This window comes from Staurois parvus, unplaced genomic scaffold (assembly GCF_062004578.1).
Source record: "Staurois parvus isolate SC_StPar_1 unplaced genomic scaffold, SC_StPar_1.0 ptg000538l, whole genome shotgun sequence".
NCBI classification, from domain to species: Eukaryota; Metazoa; Chordata; class Amphibia; order Anura; family Ranidae; genus Staurois; species Staurois parvus.
This window is the reverse complement of record NW_028318334.1, coordinates 7,386,032-7,406,450: the sequence shown is the minus strand read 5'-3', so window position 1 is coordinate 7,406,450 and position 20,419 is coordinate 7,386,032.

Genomic DNA, 20,419 nt, shown 5'->3' with positions numbered 1-20,419 from the left:
TCCTTTCATTCATCTGCTACATCTTGTTGTCTGATGTACCTTCTACATTGCAATAAAGATCAGTGAATGAGAAAAACTGGTATTTGGTGAGTTCAACTATCTGATAAAGATTGTAAGCAGTGACTGTATCTACTTATACAGGCCAGACATAAAGTTCTCAGGGATAAGTCACTAATACAACAGTTGGAGTCAAAATATGCAGAAAATAAGGCAATCTCTACTCAGGTATGAACAAGTCCTAAAATAAAGTCATTGAAAATAAAATAGTAGCCTGTTACTGAGATGAATTCTATTAGCACATAGGAATAGGTTCCACCTGAACAAGGTACTTTATAGGAAAGTACAGCTATTCTTGTATCAAACTATTATTATTAAATAGTGAGTGGTGGAAATGGCGACTCCATTAAAAAAGTGGAATAAAACACACATTTGACTTTGTCTCTTAACAATAACATTTTTTTTGTGTTCAGTGTTCAACAGAACCTTTCATATCAGCTTTCTTTTTCTTGGAGGATATATGCTTTTTGGGATTCCATTTAATTTTATTATCACTTCACAATCTGCTTTTCAACTTCAATATTTGCTAACTTCATTTTTCATGCTATTTTTATTACACAACTTGGCCTCTGAAAAAGGGTACTAATATATGATATTAAAGAAAGAAAATAGAGTCTGTGATTTATTTGTGTAACTGCACAGTTTAGAGGAAATTTGGGTTTTGTGCAGTAAGTAGTTTTTGTCAGATGTCGGTTTGTCATTGTGTGGGAGGTAATAAAGATGAGTGAAAGGGAATAAATCCCTACTCACCCACCTGCAAACCATGTATCTGGTTGTGCCTTTGGACCAGGAATACATTATTGCGTTTGTGTAACTGCAATGTACCTTTTTAACAGCACAGCTGACCTCAATGCACTGTTTAATTGGGCAACTGTGGCAAATGAGGTTTAATGTTGATAAATGTAAGGTTATGCATTTGGGGGCTAAGAATATGCATGCATCATACATACTAGGGGGGGTACAACTGGGGGAATCAATGGTGGAGAAGGACCTGGGAGTTCTGGTAGGTCACAAGCTTAATAATGGCATGCAATGCCAAGCTGCGGTTTCTAAAGCGAACAAAATCCTCTCTTGTATTAAGAGGTAGAGACTCCAGAGAGAGAGATATCATATTACCCCGGTACAAATCATTAGTAACACCTCATCTGGAATATGCAGTCCAGTTTTGGGCACCAATTCACAAAAAGAACATTGGGGAACTGGAGAAAGTACAGAGAGGGGCAAGCAAACTGATAAGAGGCATGGAGGAGCTCAGCTATGAGGAAAGATTAGAGGAAATGAATTTATTCTGTCTTGAGAAGAGGAGATTAAGGGGGGATATGATCAACATGTATAAATACATCAGTGGTTTATATAGTGAACTCGGTGTAGAGCTATTCACCCTGAGGTCATCACAGAGGACAAGGGGGCACTCTTTATGTCTGGAGGAAAAGAAATTCAATCTCCAAATACGGAAAGGTTTCTTCACAGTGAGAGCTGTGAAGATGTGGAACAGACTCCCTCAAGAGTTGGTTCTTGTCAGCTCAGTGGATTTCTTTAAAAAAGGCCTGGATTCTTTTCTTGATACACAGAATATAACTGGATACTAACATTTATAGGTAAAGTTGATTCAGGGCATATCCGATTGCCTCTCAGGGGATCAGGAAGGATTTTTTTCCCCTGCAGGAGCAAAATTGGATCGTGCTTTGCTAGGTTTTTTGCCTTCTTCTGGATCAACTGTGGGTATAAGATTATAACTTTTTTTTCTTGGTTGAACTGGATAGACTTTTGTCTTTTTTTCAGCCAGACTGACTATATAACTATGAACCTGAAACAAGGACACAGCAATCAGGAGTAATTCTGTAATTTACAATTTCTGCTATTATGTTTTTTTCAGTGTTACCACAGGTTAATGCCCCTCTTCTCCTATTATAATCCTGAGCTGCCATTTTGACTATTGGACATCATCAGTGGCTGGCTTCTCCTTTAAATGGTTTCACTGCCACCCTACCAGATCTAGCGATGTTTGGCTATTGTTTATACATGAAAAAAATGTTTTTGTGTTACTATTCTGTTAGATTTGTGTTTTTTAAATAATAGACAACAGAGGGTGGGAGGCACAACAGGTCTGGATGGCGAGTGGGAGCTGTCCAACTTTTCAAGTACACAAGCAGGTGATTAGTTGCCAGGGCAAGGGGTGATTATAGCAACTAATCCCCTGCTTGGTAATCTGCTGTATAGGGTAGGAGTGTAAAGGTGGGGTGATGGGATGGGGGTTTGATGTGAAAGGGCTGAGGACACTGATATGAAAGGAGGGCTGTGAAGTGAAGTGGCAGACTGTGATGAGAAGGAGGGGTGAGGACACTGATGTAAAGAGGGGCTGTGATATAAAGGGGAGAGACTATGATGTGAAAGGGGGATTGAGGACCAGTGATTTAGACCTTGGGGACCCTGGGGCACTTCAGGTTCAGGGGCCCCTCAACATAGAAATTAAATTATATGAAAAATAAAAATGTGAACTGAAATGAATGATAATGATGAAAAACTGAACTTTTCCCTTGTCCCACCCACTTGACTCTTGTAAACAAGGCAATAAATTCTGCGATACAGTCATGTTACAACAAATATCTCGAATATTAAAATAATATGAGAAGTTAAAATGTAAACCATTGGCCCAAAGCTCTCATCCCTTTCTTTGTCTCTGACGTCAGGATTAATTGTTCTGTATCCTGACACCCACACACACCATAAAACTAATTTTATAATTATTACTTTTTTTTATAAAGGAAGTCCAGAGCCTCATCTGGCAGGGGGGCATGGGGCAGTTGCCCCTTTATAAATTTGGCACTGCGGGGGCCATTGTTATAAAGGGGTGGGCTGTGATGTAAATGGGGATGATAACACTGATATAAGAGGTGGGGAGGCTGTGATGTAATAAAAAGGGCAGCATTAAGGACACTATTTTAAAGAGAGAACGGTGATAAAAAGGGCGGGGACTGTTATGTGTAGGAAAAGACTAAGGACACTGATGTATTGGGTGGGAATGTGATGTGAAGTAGGGACTGTGATGTAAAGGGGGGCTGTGATATGGGGGCAGGTCAGCTCCCCTTACATCAGTCAGAAACCAACACCTTGTCTAAGCCTTACCTTTGTTACAAATTGTCCTTTAAGGCATGCCCCACCTCCCTGAGTGCATGCAGCTTGGAGAAAAACTTACCTTACCTCCTTAATCCTGTGATCTTCTGGGCAGATGCACACAGCCTTGCTTTAGAAAGTAACCCTGTTGGGTCCTCTTCATCCTCTTCATTCATTCCTATGGTGGGGACATCACTTAAAGAATAACTTATATCAGAGGTTCAGTTGTCTATTAAAGGAGAATTTCATTAAAACAGTTTGAAACTACTTAGCGAGCAGCAACTGTTGAGCCAATACACATATTGGTTGGGATTATGTAATGCACATTATGGCAACAAATGACTCAGGGTCAGTATGAGGAAACAATTCTCTGGTGACACTGGTCTATAAAAGGTAAAATAATCCAGTGTCTATCAGTGGAGGTAAAATGACCCAATGTGACTATTCCGTGGAGGTAAAAATGGAACAATGTCACTATTCCGTGGAGGTAGAAATAGCCCAGTGTTGCTGGTCTGTGAGGGATAAAAATTCCCTGGCATTGTCAGTGGGAAAAAAAAAATCACAGATTCTTAGTGTGGGAAGGGGGGAGGATCTTTGAATATATATTTTGTTGGAATCTCTGAGAAACTCTGTTTCTGCAGCATGTCTGACACACTGCTGTTCCTTTCTGCAGGAACTGTCCTCACCACACCTAGCTCCCTGGAACTGTCCCCTCCTGCCTTCTCTAAAATGCCATCACCTTTCCCACACCTGATACTCCCCCATCCCCAAAGCACAGTCAGGAGTGAGAACACGAAAGACTGTCTCTGCCTACATAGTTACATATCAAAGGTGGGGTTTGGGAAGTGTCCCTGGATAGATACATACTGGATCCTTATCCTAGATAAAGGCCTGGTATGGATGTCAATGGGGACCCCACACATAAAAAGTAGCATTCTATAGTAGACTTTCCAAGTCTTCTATCAATTTTTAGGGGGAGCCCATGAAAAAAAAGAAAAATCCATGCCTCAAAATCCATACCAGACTCGTTTTCAAACATGCAGCCCCCTCCTGAATCATACCAGGCCCAGGGGCGGACTGACCATTTGGAAACTCGGGCACTGCCCGAGGGCCCGGGGTCAGTAGGGGGCCCCATGAGATGTCCCTGGTACCTTTTTCATAGGCTTTTTTGAGTTTGGGCAAGGACACAGGGGCCCCATGATCCCCTATTGCCTGGGGGCCCCATGAGTTGTCAGTCCGCCCCTGACCAGGCCACAAGCCTTCAACATGGGAAGGGTACTTCTCCAGGGGGAACCGCCTCAGAAGGACCTTCTCCTAGCAGCCCTGCCTTGGTAGGGGTCTGAGGGTGGGATGCTTAGCAGAATCATATGAGGAGGGAATGAAGGAAAATTGCTGTGGTATAAAACCTGGAACTGCAAATGTACAGCAGGTGCATATACCTTAGTGCAAGGTAAAGCACTGTATAATGTGAGTAGCACTCTTGAGGTTTTTATGAATGTAGCACTACCCCCTTAGAAGTCGCTGAGTATACCTTATACTGGGCTGGCTTCTTCCTACTGAAAATGGCTGCCGCTCCTTGCCCAGGAGTCGACGGCGTGACTTCAGCAATGTGGCTCCACCCAATGCGTTTTGTGCGACAGCACGTCCTCAGGGGTACACCCATCCTTTTTTATTTCTCCATGTGGAATGCTTATTTTATGTATACTTACCTTGGAGTACTAATAAATACTACACTATATGAGAATCCCTTTGGCTCCTGTGGTTGAGGAGATCTTCCCCAGATCTAAAGAGGTACGCACCACTGGTACTGAGAGGATGCTGGATTAACCCTTAAGCTGTCCTACTACCCCTGCACCCAGATGTGACAGAATTGTAACCAATGCCTGTATACATCAAAGTTCTGGTGAGTGCGCACCAATGAGAAGTAGTGGATGATTTTTAAAGATACATGCACCATTGCACTTTTGGCACTGGATTTTATTGTTTGAAGAACAATTCCTGTTGAATTCTCGTTTATTTATACCCTTTTGAAAACATATTATGATTATGGACTTTTTATCTCCACTTACTGCACAGATTGCATAATAGCACTTTAATATTAAATTGTGTATGCAAACGCAATATTAATTATTTTACTTGAATTATCATATATTTATTGATTGATATCATACGGAGATTATAGATTTTTATTGAGTGCACATTGCATGGTCTTGCACGAATAGCACTTACTGTGCACTTTATATATATATATATATATATATATATATATATATATATAAATATACATATATAGATAATTACATAATTTGTGAAAGCGCTGCAGATTTGTGGCACAGTCATTAATGTCTAAACCACTGGCAACAAAAGTGAGTACACCCCTAAGTGAAAATTTACAAATTGGGCCCAATTAGCCATTTTCCCTTTCCTGGTGTCATGTGTCTCATTAGTGTTACAAGGTCTCAGGTGTGAATGGGGAGCAGGTGTGTTAAATTTGGTGTTATCGCTCTCACGCTCTCATACTGGTCACTGGAAGTTCAACATGGCACCTCATGGCAAAGAACTCTCTGAGGATCTGAAAAAAAGAATTGCTGCTCTACATAAAGATGGCCTAGGCTATAAGAAGATTGCAAAGACCCTGAAACTGAGCTGCATCACGGTGGCCAAGACCATACAGCGGTTTAATAGGACAGGTTCCACTCAGAACAGGCCTCGCCATGGTCGATCAAAGCAGTTGAGTGCATGTGCTCATCGTCATATCCAGAGGTTGTCTTTGGGAAATAGATGTATGAGTTCTGCCAGCATTGCTGCAGAGGTTGAAGGGGTGGGGGTCAGCCTGTGCTCAGACCATACGCCACACACTGCATCAAATTGGTCTGCATGGCTGTTGTCCCAGAATGAAGCCTCTTCTAAAGATGATGCACAAGAAAGCCTGCAAACAGTTTGCTGAAGACAAGCAGACTAAGGACATGGATTACTGGAACCATGTCATGTGGTCTGATGAGACCAAGATAAACTTAATTGGTTCAGATGGTGTTAAGCGTGTGTGGCGCCAACCAGGTGAGGAGTACAAAGACAAGTGTGTCTTGACTACAGTCAAGCATGGTGGTGGGAGTGTCATGGTCTGGGGCTGCATGAGTGCTGCCGGCACTGGGGAGCTGCAATTGATTGAGGGAACCATAAATGCCAACATGTACTCTGTTGAAGAAGAGCATGATCCCCTCCCTTCGGAGACTGGGCCACAGGGCAGTATTTTAACATGATAACGACCCCAAACACACCTCCAAGATGACCACTGCCTTGTTAAAGAAGCTGAGGGTAAAGGTGATGGACTGGCAAAACATGTCTCCAGACCTAAACCCTATTGAGCATCTGTAGGGCATTCTCAAATGGAAGGTGGAGGAGCACAAGGTCTCTAACATCCACCAGCTCTGTGATTTCGTCATGGAGGAGTGGAAGAGGACTCCAGTGGCAACCTGTGAAGCTCTGGTGAACTCCATGCCCAAGAGGGTTAAGGCAATGATGGAAAATAATGGTGGCCACACAAAATATTGACAGTTTGGGTCCAATTTGGACATTTTCACTTAGGGGTGTACGTGTGTGTGTTGAGTTATTTTGAGGGAACAGCAAATTTACATTGTTATACAAGCTGTACACTCACTACGTCACATTGTAGCAAAGTGTCATTTCTTCAGTGTTGTCACATGAAAATATAGAAAAAAATATTTACAAAAATGTGAGGGGTGAACTCACTTCTGTGAGATACTGTATATATAAATAACAGTATTCCAGGTAGCAGTGAAGTGTCAGCTCCCTGTAGGATAGGAAATGATGACATTAGTCCAGGACCCCGGGAACAGTCAGCAGTCTCCAGTACACACGCTGGCACACACTGTAACAGGGAGTCGATTAGTGACTGAATGGGGCATGTCCAGCTCTGGCTCTGCTTTCTTTTACACAGCTGGAGCCAATCAATAGGTGGGGGGTGTGCTCTGGTTGCAGGGTGAACCCTATGTGAGTAGGATGGTCGGGGCCCAATGTGTATGAGAGGGAAGTAGTGCAGTGCTGGGAGGCTGCCTGTCCTCACTGAGAGGTCTCTGCATCCCGGCAGGAGCCATCAGAGGTGATCCGAACCTAGGAGGATGGCGGGTCATGGAGGTGGCAGGAGGACAATGGTCAGAGTGAGGGGAGCGGATGCTGATTGATCATGTGGGACACTGCCACGTCGTGAATGATCAGCTGAGGGGAAGGGTAGCAGAGGGGAAGGAAGAAAGAACAGAGGATGATACTGTATGCCTGAGGCCAGTGTAGCAGCTGAGCTGCAGCTCCTTCCAGTGTTCCTCTCAGACTCAGTCCCTTACTACAAGTCAGCTGGCGGCTGCTGATCACTGTGGCGTTTTTCTGTTTGTTTCTCTGTCTGATTGGTTAATACAGTTAATTTATATTTGGTCAATATAGATTTTGTCTTTAATATTGGTGCTGGTGGCATCTTATGGCACTCATTATTGTGCATTAAAAGACATTTAGAAGTTTCATGTTTTGTTGATTTAATATTTTCTACTGTTTTTAAAATAAAAAGACCGCCAATTTTGAGAAAAAAACAATATTTGTGACTTTTTGTTATTAAACATGTCCAGTAAAAAAATGTAATCAAATTTTGTCATAAATTCAAGCCAAAATGTATTTTGCGACATGTCTTTGCTAAAAAAAATCCCAATACGTGCAGGTAGGGAGCTTGCACACCCCCTACATGGAAATGCAAAATCACGTATATTTACGTGATTTTGCACACCCATGCCACCCTGTAGCAGTGTTTCTTATTTCTTTTTTTTTGGGAGGGGGGGGGGGCACAAGTAGCTAGTCTTGCCTAGGGCACAAAATAGTCTAGCATTGGCCCTGCATGTGGGAGGGGTATCTGGGACCCCCTTATTTTTAAAGGGGCTTTTAAATTCCAATAGCCTACAGACCCCTGCTATCATTGGACCCTTTGCAAAGTACCCTCCCCATGTTGAGAACATGCAGCCTGGTATTGTTAAGAAGGAGAGAAAGGAGCCACAATCTCTTCCCTCCCCTTTCCTGGTCAGCCAGTCTTCATGCTCAGATAGGGGTCTAGTACAGAATTTGGGGGGAGGAGGGAAATTCTCTTTTTTCCGTGGGATCTCCCTTAAAATCCTTTTTTTGAAGGGGACCTTATGCTATTGATTTTACACAGTTTCCATTTGTTTACATTCACTTGGTCCTTTCAGCTGGTAGCCAGGCAGGCATTTCCAGCTGAGAGATGAATAGGCTGGGCAGGCATGATTAACTTGTTGTTAGAACACTGGTGGCCTGCTGACTCCCAAAGAACCAGTGGTCCTAAAAAGGATGCTGTCACTTTGAGCAGCGGTAGTAATAACTCTGCTAATTATTTCACTTCCCGCTGCAGCCAGAGGCTCAGCTTAGTCAAACACCCATTTAGTTTGGCCATTTGCTCAAAAAAGTAAACAAGCAGATCATCCCTATTTCTATTCAGCTCCTTGATTGATTCAGAAATTAAAAACTTGATGTCATTTTTCTGTAGTACTGCACATCTCAGTATTATTGTGTTGAGTAGGGAGCCATCTATTGTGTGTTCACTGCAATTGCAGCCTATTTTTATTCTTTTCAAACAAGAGCAGGAAGTGTTTTGGATTTGTTAATAAAGTTTATCCACACTTCACTGCAGAGCCATTTTAGCTTCCAGAAGAACGCCAGTGAAGTTCTCCTCTTTTTACTTTTGACACACATATGCTTGTAAGTCTATTTATCATTAGTTAAAGTTACGATATATCTGGATTGCATTGCTATGTATTTTATGTGGGTTTGTAGGTTAGCTGTCTGCAAAAAAAATGTGTTCACTGTATTCATTTGTAAGAGACATGTATAAAAGCATATTGCAACCTCAGTTTATGTGATTGTATTGCAGTTTTACAGAATGATTCACAGAAGTAAATTCAGCTTTGGAATGAAACACAACGCTGCTTCTGTCAGTTTTGTTAGCTAGCCGTCGGCTAACAGTAGGACAGCATACCTGGCAATACATTTACACAGTGGGTAGTGGCATATCTCTTTCTTAGCATCTGCCTAATAATTCCAAGTAACACATAGTAGTAGTAGTCAGAGATGTTTCTGGATATAATTAGAAGTCAGTAAATATTTCAATGATTAGATTAAAGTAGCACTATAAGCAAAACTCTCTCCCATTTTGGATAGAGTAATAGAGTAAGGGAGCGTTATAACCCCTGTAGTTGTTTTTTGCCATCTGTATATCATTCAGGAGATTTACCTTCACTTCCTGTCCCATTGCCAAAACAGGAAGTGAGAGGAAATCCCTGCAAATTAAGTGAATCCATTGTGGCCCCCCAGGTCACCAGAACAGTGTCCCCATCAGAAGATTTCCCCTTTTTTACTGTTCTGGGGACAACCCAAAATTTTAAATGTTTCTTTTACTTTTACTTTTGATGATAATGGTAAACTGAAAAAATGGAGAGGATACAGACAGCAATAAAAACTGCCAGGTGCTCTAATCCATCTCCACTCCATCCAAAGCTATACATAAAATAAAAGTTATGTTTAATCCCTGTGAACTTTTATAGACCCAATCATCAATTTTATACACTTTATGCTTTGCTGACCCATTTTTTAACACACATAGGGGTATATTTTTTAAAGATTTTGCCTGACATTCACTGAAAATGTATATGTGAATAATCACTTTAATCATTTTAAGCTGATTTAGTGAAAATTCAGCCAAAAATTCACCCAGAAAAAATGTTATTACCTGACATTCAACATGTTCTTCAAAAGGAAAAGGTTTTTTTACCTTTGGATTTGGATTTGTTAATAAAGTTTATCCACACTTCACTGCAGAGCCATTTTAGCTTCCAGAAGAATGCCAGTGAAGTTCTCCTCTTTTTCCTTGTGAAAAATAGAGAGGATACAGACAGCAATAAAAACTGCCAGGTGCTCTAATCCATCTCCACTCCATCCAAAGCTATACATAAAATAAAAGTTATGTTTAATCCCTGTGAACTTTTATAGACCTAATCATCAATTTTATATACTTTATATATTTTTCAAAGATTTTGCCTGACATTCACTGAAAATGTATATGTGAATAATCACTGTATATTTTAAGCTGATATAGTGAAAATTCAGCCAAAATTCACACAGAAAAAATTTCTTTACCTGACATTCGACATGTTCTTCAAAAGGAAAAGGTTTTTTTACTTGTAAAATTCACTGTATGTAATTAAAGGGTGAATGTAGCCTTCCTTTTAAATTATTCTGACATCAGGCAACCTCAACCTGTTTACTTCTAAATGTGCCAAATCATTGCATTTTCTACTAAAAATGCAATGTTTTTCAATTTAGAGTGCAGATCCTTTCTTTGTAATCTAAATGCAGCACTTCTAGGTTTAATTATTTTAACTGAACAAAAAAACAGCATGCCCCCCCCCCCCTTTCCAGAATAAATCAACCTAGTGTACCAGGATTGCAGGTTAATGTTACCAAAGCAGATAAGCTGTCCGTGTATAGCTCCCTGTTATGTTGATACCAGTCAGCATGTCCTTCAGTATTGTAGGATGGTGCTTTAAGGAGGAGGGTCGCCTTCCCGAAGAACCAGTGCCCGATGCTAATGTCTGTTTGGAGGAGGGGGTGCTGGCAAGGGGAAAGTTAAATTGTGTACCACATACCTGCGCATTAATGGTGAGCAAGTCAGTGGTTGCCCACCCCTGGAGAACTTGCTTTAGGAGTCCCTTGGTCCTCTAGTTCAACATGCATATGGGTGAGTAAGGAATACAAATAAAAACACCTTGAAGACCACAATATGTATATAAATATTGCGGTTTTCAAGTGGTTTACCAGTGTTATGGCTGAAGATATCAAAGCAGCTCGAACGACTTAGTAGTCACTGGCATGCTTTCCGTAGTGGCTGGAGGGGACTCCCCCTCCCATCGCTCGCCAGTGTTTCTCTGGCTTACCGTTAAAACCAGCACGCCTGAGAAACTATCCGACGGTGCGGGCGGCTCCTCCTAGAGGTGATGAGAGACTCTATGTTCTCTGATCACCTCTATGGCATGGAGGACTGGAGCAATGTCATGATGTCACATCCAGTCAGTCTGGGCCTGATGTAAACAATTTTTTTTCTTTTTTTAAAGAAAAAGATTTTAACCACTTGCCCTCCTGAGGATTTACCCCCTTTTCTGACCCTGCCATGCGCGGTCATGCAACTCTGCACTTAAATTAAATTTATGTCTTTTTTTCCCCACAAATGGAGCTTTCTATCAGTGATATTTGATCACCTGTGCATTTTTTACTTTTTGTGCTATAAACAAAAAAAGACCGACAATTTTGAAAAAATAACAATATTTTTGACTTTTTGCTATTAACCGCTTCCCACCCAGCCTATGGCCAGATGGTGGCCGGCAAAACACCTTGTCCCTCCGGGTGGACACCATATGGTGTCCTTTCAAGCATGCACAGTTTGCATGCCCGCAGAGCCGTGCAGCGGTGCGATCTGTCAGAGGGCCGTGTACCTCGGACACGGCCAATGACAGATCTGTATACCAGCCCCGTTGCCGGTACCATGTGACCTGCTGTGACCAATCACAGCAGGTCACATGACAGTTGTATACAATGGATGGCTTCCTGTCATGCCATCCATTGTATACAAGTGTGGCTAGCTGTGAATGGTCACAGCGATCACATGCACAAGCTGGGCCCATCACAGCCCATCTGTGTCATGTGATTAGCTGTGGCCAAATCACAGTTAAGAAAAAAAAAAACCTGAATGAATCGATTTCATTCAGGTAAATGCTTGCTTATAGCAATGTAATTCTTTGCTATAAGCAAATTGTGTAAAAAAATAAAAAAAATTAAATATAGATCACTTTCCCAAAGTAGTACAATGTTACTATGATCATAGTGAAATATGAAAAAAAAATCTGAAAAAAAGAGAAAAAAATATAATAAAAAATAAAAAAAATTAAAAACAAAAATTATCAATTTTTTTTTTTTCGTTCTGTCACCAGTCAGTGTCCCTGATCACCACCAAGCCAGTTATATGATGACGCTGTACTGCACTGGTGACAGTATCTAAAAATAGTAAAAATAATTTTTTTATTTCTTCATTTCCAAAAAATTATGACAAAAAATTACAACTTCAAAAAACTCGCCATGCCTGTTATGAAATACGTCTGACTGTCTACTTTGCAAAAAGGGGCCATTTGGGGGATATCTGTACTATTCTGACATTCTTGGACCTCAAGAAATGAGATTGGCTGTCAGTACTTCAGGATTGATCAATATTCAGATATATCCCATAGTTTGTGAACTCTATAACTTTCCTACAAACTAAATAATATATACTTATTTGGGTTATTTTCACCAAAGACATGTAGTAGAATACATTTTGACCTAAATTTATGAAGAACAATTATTTATTTGAAAACATTTATAACAGAAACAAAGAAAAACATTTTTTTTTCAAAATTTTTGTTTTTTTTTGTTAATTTAGCAAACAATAAAAACCCTGGCGGTGATTAAATACCACCAAACAAAAGCTCTAGTTGTGTGAAGAAAATGATAAAATTTTAGTTTCGGTACAGTGTTGTATGACCGCGCAATTGTCATTCAAAGTGTGAGAGCGCTGAAACCTGAAAATTGGCCTGGGCAGGAAGGGGGGAAAAGTGCCCGGTATGGAAGACGTTAAACATGTCCAGTAAAAAATTTTTTAAAAAATCTAATTTTGTCATGAATTTAGGCCAAAATGTATTCTATTCCATGTCTTTGCTAAAAAAAAAAATTCCAATACCTGTAAATGAATTGGTTTATGTGAAAGTTATAGTGTTTACAAATGACGGTATAGATACTGGAATTTGTTTTTTTTACTTTTTACTAGTAATGGTGGCGATCAGCAAGTTATAGCGGGACTGCGGTGGGCATTCTGCCACTGGGGTGGAACTGACTTGGTGTCACTGACATCTCCAGTGACACCAATAGAGTAATCAGTGCTAATAAAAAGCACTGACACTATACTAATGGCACTGGGTAGGAAGGGGTTAACATGTGGGGCGATCAAAGAGTTAACTGTGTGCTGTGTGTGTTTTACTATGAGGCTGTGTTTGTGCTTCACTGTAAGCACACTGCTTTGCATGGCTCTGCTATGCACAGCCATGCAAAGCAGTGTGTAGGAGTTGACAGGGGAGAGAACTGTTTTGTTTACAAACAATTCTCCCCTCCAATCACAGAGTGCCGGCGAGTAATCACCTTCCGGGACCCAGTAATTGACAGCCGCAGCTCTACCCGGAAATGCGAAATCAGGAATATATAGGGGATTTTGCGCACCCATGCTGCCCTGTAGCAGTACTTCGAGGATGGGAAGCATAAGTCGCACACGCATATGCAAACGGTGTTCGCAGCATACATGTGAGGTATCGCTGCGAACATTAGAGCAAGAGGAATAATTCTAGCACTAGACCTCCTCTAACTCTAAATAGGTAATCTGTAAAAAAATTTTAAATAGTCGCCTATGGAGATTTTTAAGTAGCGTAGTTTGTTGTCATTCCACAAATGTGCACAATTTTAAAGCAGGACATGTTACATATTTATTTACTCACCATAACATCCTCTTTCATATTTTACAAAAAAATTGGGTTATATATTTTTTTAATTTATTAAAGTGTATTTTTTCCAAAATAATTGTGTTTGAGAAAATGCTGCACAAATACCATGTGACATAAAAAATTGCAACAATCGCCATTTCATTCTCTAGGGTCTTTGTTAAAAAAGCATTAAGTTTGGGGGTTATAAGTAATTTTCTAGCAAAAAATACAGATTGAAACTTGTAAACAAAATGTCCCAGAAAATGCTTGTTCTTCAAGTGGATAGCTTTCATTCTATTTATAACCAATATTTACGATTTAACTGTATTTACCATTCAGGGTTCAGCAATTTTCAAAGTTCCCCTGCATCGTCCATTCAATATCTGCAGGTCAGAGAAAGGGAAGCAATGTTCTCCCCTCCTTCAGTGGTCAAACCCTTGAGGAAGTTGCACCACTTTCAACAGTTTTATGTGTCCATGAAACTATGGGTAAGTAGTACCCTGTGACATCATTGCCTGGACAAATATCAAATATGGGCAATAAATGTGAATGTATAAACAGAAACTATGTGCTATCTCTCCAATACCATGAAATGTGCTCAGTTACTGTAGCTCCATGCGCTATTTTGCACTTGATATAATGATATACTGTATGTATGTAAGTTTAAGCTTAGTATTCATTTAAAAGCTGAAATACTTTTAAACAATCTAACTAAATTTACATGAGCCCCACCCAAGTAAACCTTCTCACATACTGCCTAAACATACTATACATGAAGATAACGTTCCTTAATTTTTTAGATATATTTTCACGTATACTACACTTAGGCAGTGGCGCTCTCTCCCCCCCACACCCTTTTTTCACCCAAAACACCACAATACCCTTGCACAAGGTTATTCAAAGTCAGTTTCTCAGTCACAAATACCCCTTGCTGCATTGACATTACATGTGCAGCAGGGCAAGCTAGTACTTCAGGCACATATTGGGTCATCTCCAGCTAGTGGTATATCCTTGACACCCAATCATCCATAGATATGGTTACATAGTTAGTCTGGCTGAAAAAAGACAAAAGTCCATCCAGTTCAACCATAAAAAAAAAAAAGTTATAATCCTACACCCACAGTTGATCCAGAGGAAGGCAAAAACCCAGCAAAGCATGATCCAGTTTGCTCCTGCGGGGGAAAAAATTCCTTCCTGATCCCCCGAGAGGCAATCGGATATTCCCTGGATCCACTTTACGTATAAATGTTAGTATTCAGTTATATTCTGTGTATGTAAGAAAGAATCCAGGCCTTTTTTAAAGCAATCCACTGAGCTGGCCAGAACCAACTCTTAAGGGAGTCTATTCCACATTTTCACAGCTCTTACTGTGAAGAAACCTTTCCGTGTTTGAGATTTAATTTTTTTTCCTCCAGACGTAAAGAGTGCCCCCTTGTCCTCTGTGATGTCTTCAGGGTGAATGACTCTACACCGAGTTCATAATATGAACCACTGATGTATTTATACTTGTTGATCATATCTCCCCTTAATCTCCTCTTCTCAAGAGAGAATAAATTCAGTTCCTCTAATCTTTCCTCACAACCTTACATTTATCAACATTAAACCTCATTTGCCACATAGTTGCCCAATTACACAGAGCATTGAGGTCGGCTTGTAAATTGGAGACATCCTGTAAGGACGTTATTCCACTGCACAGGTTGGTATCATCATGGTTACTTTTAAGCATTTTAGTTATGACATTGCCATTCCAATCCATAAAAACGTATATCTGTAAAAGTATAAAAAAGTATATGTGTAAATAGTGGAGACAGTAAAAATCAAAAACATCAAAAATAGCGATGGTGGGTGGGAAAATAGCCAGCTATGGACAGCACTATCAAGGGTCAAATTTCTTCCCTTTCTGACTTCCTTCAGAAAGACCTTTGTACAGGCCATACAGAGTGAGGTAAATTTCACTGTTTTTTGTTTGTGGATAGCTTCTCTTTAAATAAAAATATAGACTTTGTTTTAAGTGGGTGGTGTTTTAAACAGTTTTTTTTTGTTTCTTTTTGTTTTTTTAGGAAGGCTCCCATTAAAAATATGTGTTTTTTTTTATGCTGGTGTTTTTGGGGGTTTCATTTCTTTTTCGGCTTTATTTAATTTTGTATTTCATGCTGTTAGAGCATTTTTGAAGTTTTAGAGTACTCAATGCACAGTATTCCATGAATACCTGTTTTGGAAAGCTGCCTTTTGTTAACAGCACACTGTTGCATTTTTTGATTTGAGACCCTTTCTTATTTTTGCATAAGGTGGTGTTGATGTCTAGGACTTGCTTCTTGCCTAAGGCCCCATGTACACGGGACACTTCTGAACGATGGAAACTGACTGCTGGAAAACATAGATTAAAAAACATCTGTTTATCCACGTTTGCATACTGCATTTATGCGCGTTTATGAGCATTTGCGTTTAGAAGCGTTTTTTTAAGATAACCTCAGGAGACCTTCCAAAATGCCCAGATAGCAACAAAAACAGTAAGAAATTAACTATTTCAGACATTTTGAGAGAAATGGAGAGAGCAGAAGCATAGAGAGTAGTATTTGTTGAGTATTTGTTGCTGTCTTTTTTTTTTTGTGGTGTTTTGATGTGTTCCAGCTCATTTCTGTGCAGAGATTATTGCAGCAGTGTCTAACATATTTTTTTTCATGCAAAACTTCAAAGTATGGTGTACCAGGTCCATTTGAGTACCGGGAAAACCCGTTGAAAAAAGGCTCTGGACAGCATTTGGAAATGGAAGAGTTAAAAAAAATTTCAAACGCAAACGTCCATAAACGCAGTTAGCCGCATTTAGTCGCAATCCAAAAACAAACAAACGAAACCAGCGCTCAAATCCTCATGCAGACTAGAAGAAATTCTGAATGCCAAACGAAGAGGTGCAGCTCTTCAAAGATTGGGAAATCTGGATACTAATGAACAAACAGGGGCGCACTCTCATTGTGCATTACCGTGGTAAACCATGTGTTTATTGTGTAATCAAATAGATATATACTCACAAACCAAAGGAGAAATGAAAGCAGAATAGATAGTCCGCAATGGCAGTCAATGCAATGCTGTGTCCAAATTAGGGATAAGCTGACACATTTCGAGAGACGAACCCCCTTCCTCAGAGCTGAAGTGTGTACCTGCTGGTCCAATACTTATATGCCAAGAAATGCTAAAGAGGTCAAAAAGTCCCTCCCCCCACACACACATGGCTGTCCAATCACAGAATAGACCGATTGGATCCACCTCCAAAAAAAAAAAAATAATAATAATAAATGAATGAATGAAAATGAAAAGATGTATAAGCATGAATGGGTAAATGAATAAATAAATGAATGAATGTACAAGCCACATAAATCACTAGGACGCTAAATATATAAAAATAAAATACAAATAAATGAATAAACTGTACTCACCCATAGTCTCAGGATGGATAACATGGCTCAAATGAAAGATCTTTGACTCAGGAATATCTGTCCCATATCAGATAAAGTATATGATGTATATCTTACATTAGATGATGTATTAAACGTATATCTAGATCTATTCATACATATGTATCCACAGTAATGCACGATGAGAGTGCCCCCCTGTTTGTGTTTGTTCATTAGCGTTTAGCCGCGTTTATACACATTTACAAGCATTTTGTGTTTGAAACGCTGATAAAATCTACTGCTGAACGCAAGTTTTCTGCGTTCAAAAAAACGACTGTAAACTGAACTGCCTGTAAACGACTGTAAACGATGATGTGTACATGAACACATAGGAAACATTAGGGAGAGTTCAGGGGCTGCTGAAAAAAACGCTGAACAGCTCCTAAATGTGAGTTTATCAGCTGCAGTGTACATGAGCCCTAAGAAGAGTACTCTATTTGCTTTGTTGTCCCTGCCTGTGTTAGCTCAACCAGGGCAGAGACGGCCTTAGGCAAAAAAAAAGGAAAATTATTAAAAAATGTAAATAATATTTGAAAAAAATAACAATATTGTGATGGTGGGTGGCAACATGGCTGAGCATGAACCACTGTTTGGGAGGGGAGGTGAGGGTTAAAGAAAACACTCATCCGTCAAAGTTGCATAGGAATGCTTCTATGCTGTGTGACTTCTGTGAAATAACATAGAAGTCTATGGGGCTGAAATTACACTGAAGTCCCCCAGGAACCTTTCCCAAAATTGCACTGTGCTGAGTTGCATTGATTAAAAAGACACTGTTGAGTATAATGGGATTTCCCTTGTCATGTGATTCTATGGGCAGCACAGTGGCTAAATGGTTAGCACTTCCGCCTGGCAGTACTAGGGTTGTTGGTTCGAATCCCAGCCACAGCACCATCTGCCTGGAGTTTGCATGTTCTCCCTGTGCCTGAGTGGGTTTCCTCCGGGTACTTTGGTTTCCTCCTACACTCCAAAGACATGCTGGTAGGTTAATTGGATCCTGTCTAAAATGGCCCTAATATGTGTATGAATGTAAGTTAGGGACCTTAGATTGTATGCCCCTTGAGGGTTAGGGACAGATGTGAATGTACAATATATATGTAAAGCGCTGTGTAAATTGACAGTGCTATATAAGTACCTGAAATAAATAAATTCTGAACCTGGGCTTGAGCATTTCCCACAGATACGTTGCATTTTTGATGTGGTTTCCATTCATTTCAAGGCAAGGGATGCATTTTTGGTGTGGCTTTTTTACTGAACCAAACATGCACCAAAAAAAAGTTTTTCTTGCCAGGACCTCTTTTTTTATTTTTGTATAGGGACAAGGTGGAGTTGAGGCCTAGGACTTCCTTCTTGCCTATTGCGTGCCTCCCTGTGCTAAGGCAGGGTCATTGTATATTTCAACTTACAGATGTTGAGATCCATTTTATTTATCAAATACCACCACCACCACCAGGGTAATTTTTCTTTGTTAAAGTCTCCTTTTGGTTTCTTACAGAGCGGACCGTTGGTCAAGACACCAAGATACCAATGCATCTTTTTTACAGTCCACCAGAGTTACTGATAGTACTGGTGATGTATGGAGGGCCAACATCTTTTCCTATGAGGCAGGCTGGAAGTGTTATCTTTTTTAGCACAGATAGTGAGATCACCACTTGTTTACCATCTGCAAATATTCAGAACAAATATATCAGGATAAAGCATCTTTCCATATCATCATAAAGTTCAATAAAATTCTCTGAAACTCTACACCATCGGACATACTACACACATCATCTACATGGCATGAGATAGCAATATTTATGGTATATGTAAAGGGTTCATTATGTGACCTTTTCATGATTGAACATACATAAAATATTGCTTTCACTAGACATGTGGATCTGATATTCTCATCATGATCAGTAATAGTATTATATAGGGCAGACAAAGCATTTTATAGAGCATTATTTTGGTGATAACACCCTCTCTTTTTGTTGAACACACTTCACGTCTTCTCCAGAACATGGGAGATTTGGAGGATTTGGTTCCACTAATGCCATGATCTCAGGTGGTTCTAAATCTCTCTTCCTGACATGTTTTACGTTATCCCTCATCTGGTACTTTGGAACTGTTCAAGATTCTAGCAGACAAAAGAGAATAAATCTGTTTTTTTTTTTTTTTTTTTACATTTTTTTTTGTGGATGCAAAAAGACGCTGAAAGGGAAGAGAGAAACATTTTATCTGTGATTTATTAAATTAAATATGATGGGTGGGAATTTATTAAAGATGCTGTACATTTTTCTTGTTTTAACCCCTCTAGTTAATGCTTTGTACCAAATTCATCTGTGACACTTGTGTTTCTGACAGCTACTTGTGTGCCAAATTCAGGTTGCTCTAAAATGCTCCACTTTTACAATGTGATAATGCTTGCTGTGACATGGGGGTTGGTTAGCTCAGTGATAGATGCACTTTTTTGTGAAATCCATGTCAAATTGTGTTTTAAGAGCCTGGTAACCCAGTTTTATTAAAACGGATTGAAGTAAAGTCCACAAACATGCCATGCAGGAGTTTCGGTTGCACACATCATAAATAGGTAACATAAAAGACAAAAGACACCTGGCTCTCACTTCAGCACTACCTCTGCACTTTACATTGGTCATCCAGGCCACGGGTTCTTTAGGCTCATTTAGCTTTGGCCAGAGCACCTTGCTGCACAGGTCTATGCCTAGTCTATGGGTAGGTTCTCCCGAAACCCCAGACTTTCTCACTCTTGTGAGACTCACAGATTCCTTCCATCCCCTGGACTCTCTCCTAGTTGTCTCAGCTATCTTAGTCACCCAGACTTTCTTAGTTGTCCAAACCCTCTCAGTCCCATGGACATGGAATCTCTCCCACATAAAGTACTGTCTCAAATAGATTGCCTCTGTCACCAGACAGGAACACACACCTGCCTTCTAGCTGGAGCCCTGAAATTTTCTCAGTCCTTCATTATAAAGGCTATGTGTACCTGGACACACACTCTGCTGGTCTGTTATCTGTTCACTGAGCACACTCTGCCAAATGAATGGTCTATGCAAGATGAAATTTAAGGTAGAAAAATAAAAATCAATGTCAATGATTGCTTTTCATTTAATATTCGTGCACCTGGAAGTGTGTGGGAGGTAGGAGGGTACATGATGCAGGGTGTGTGCTAATGAG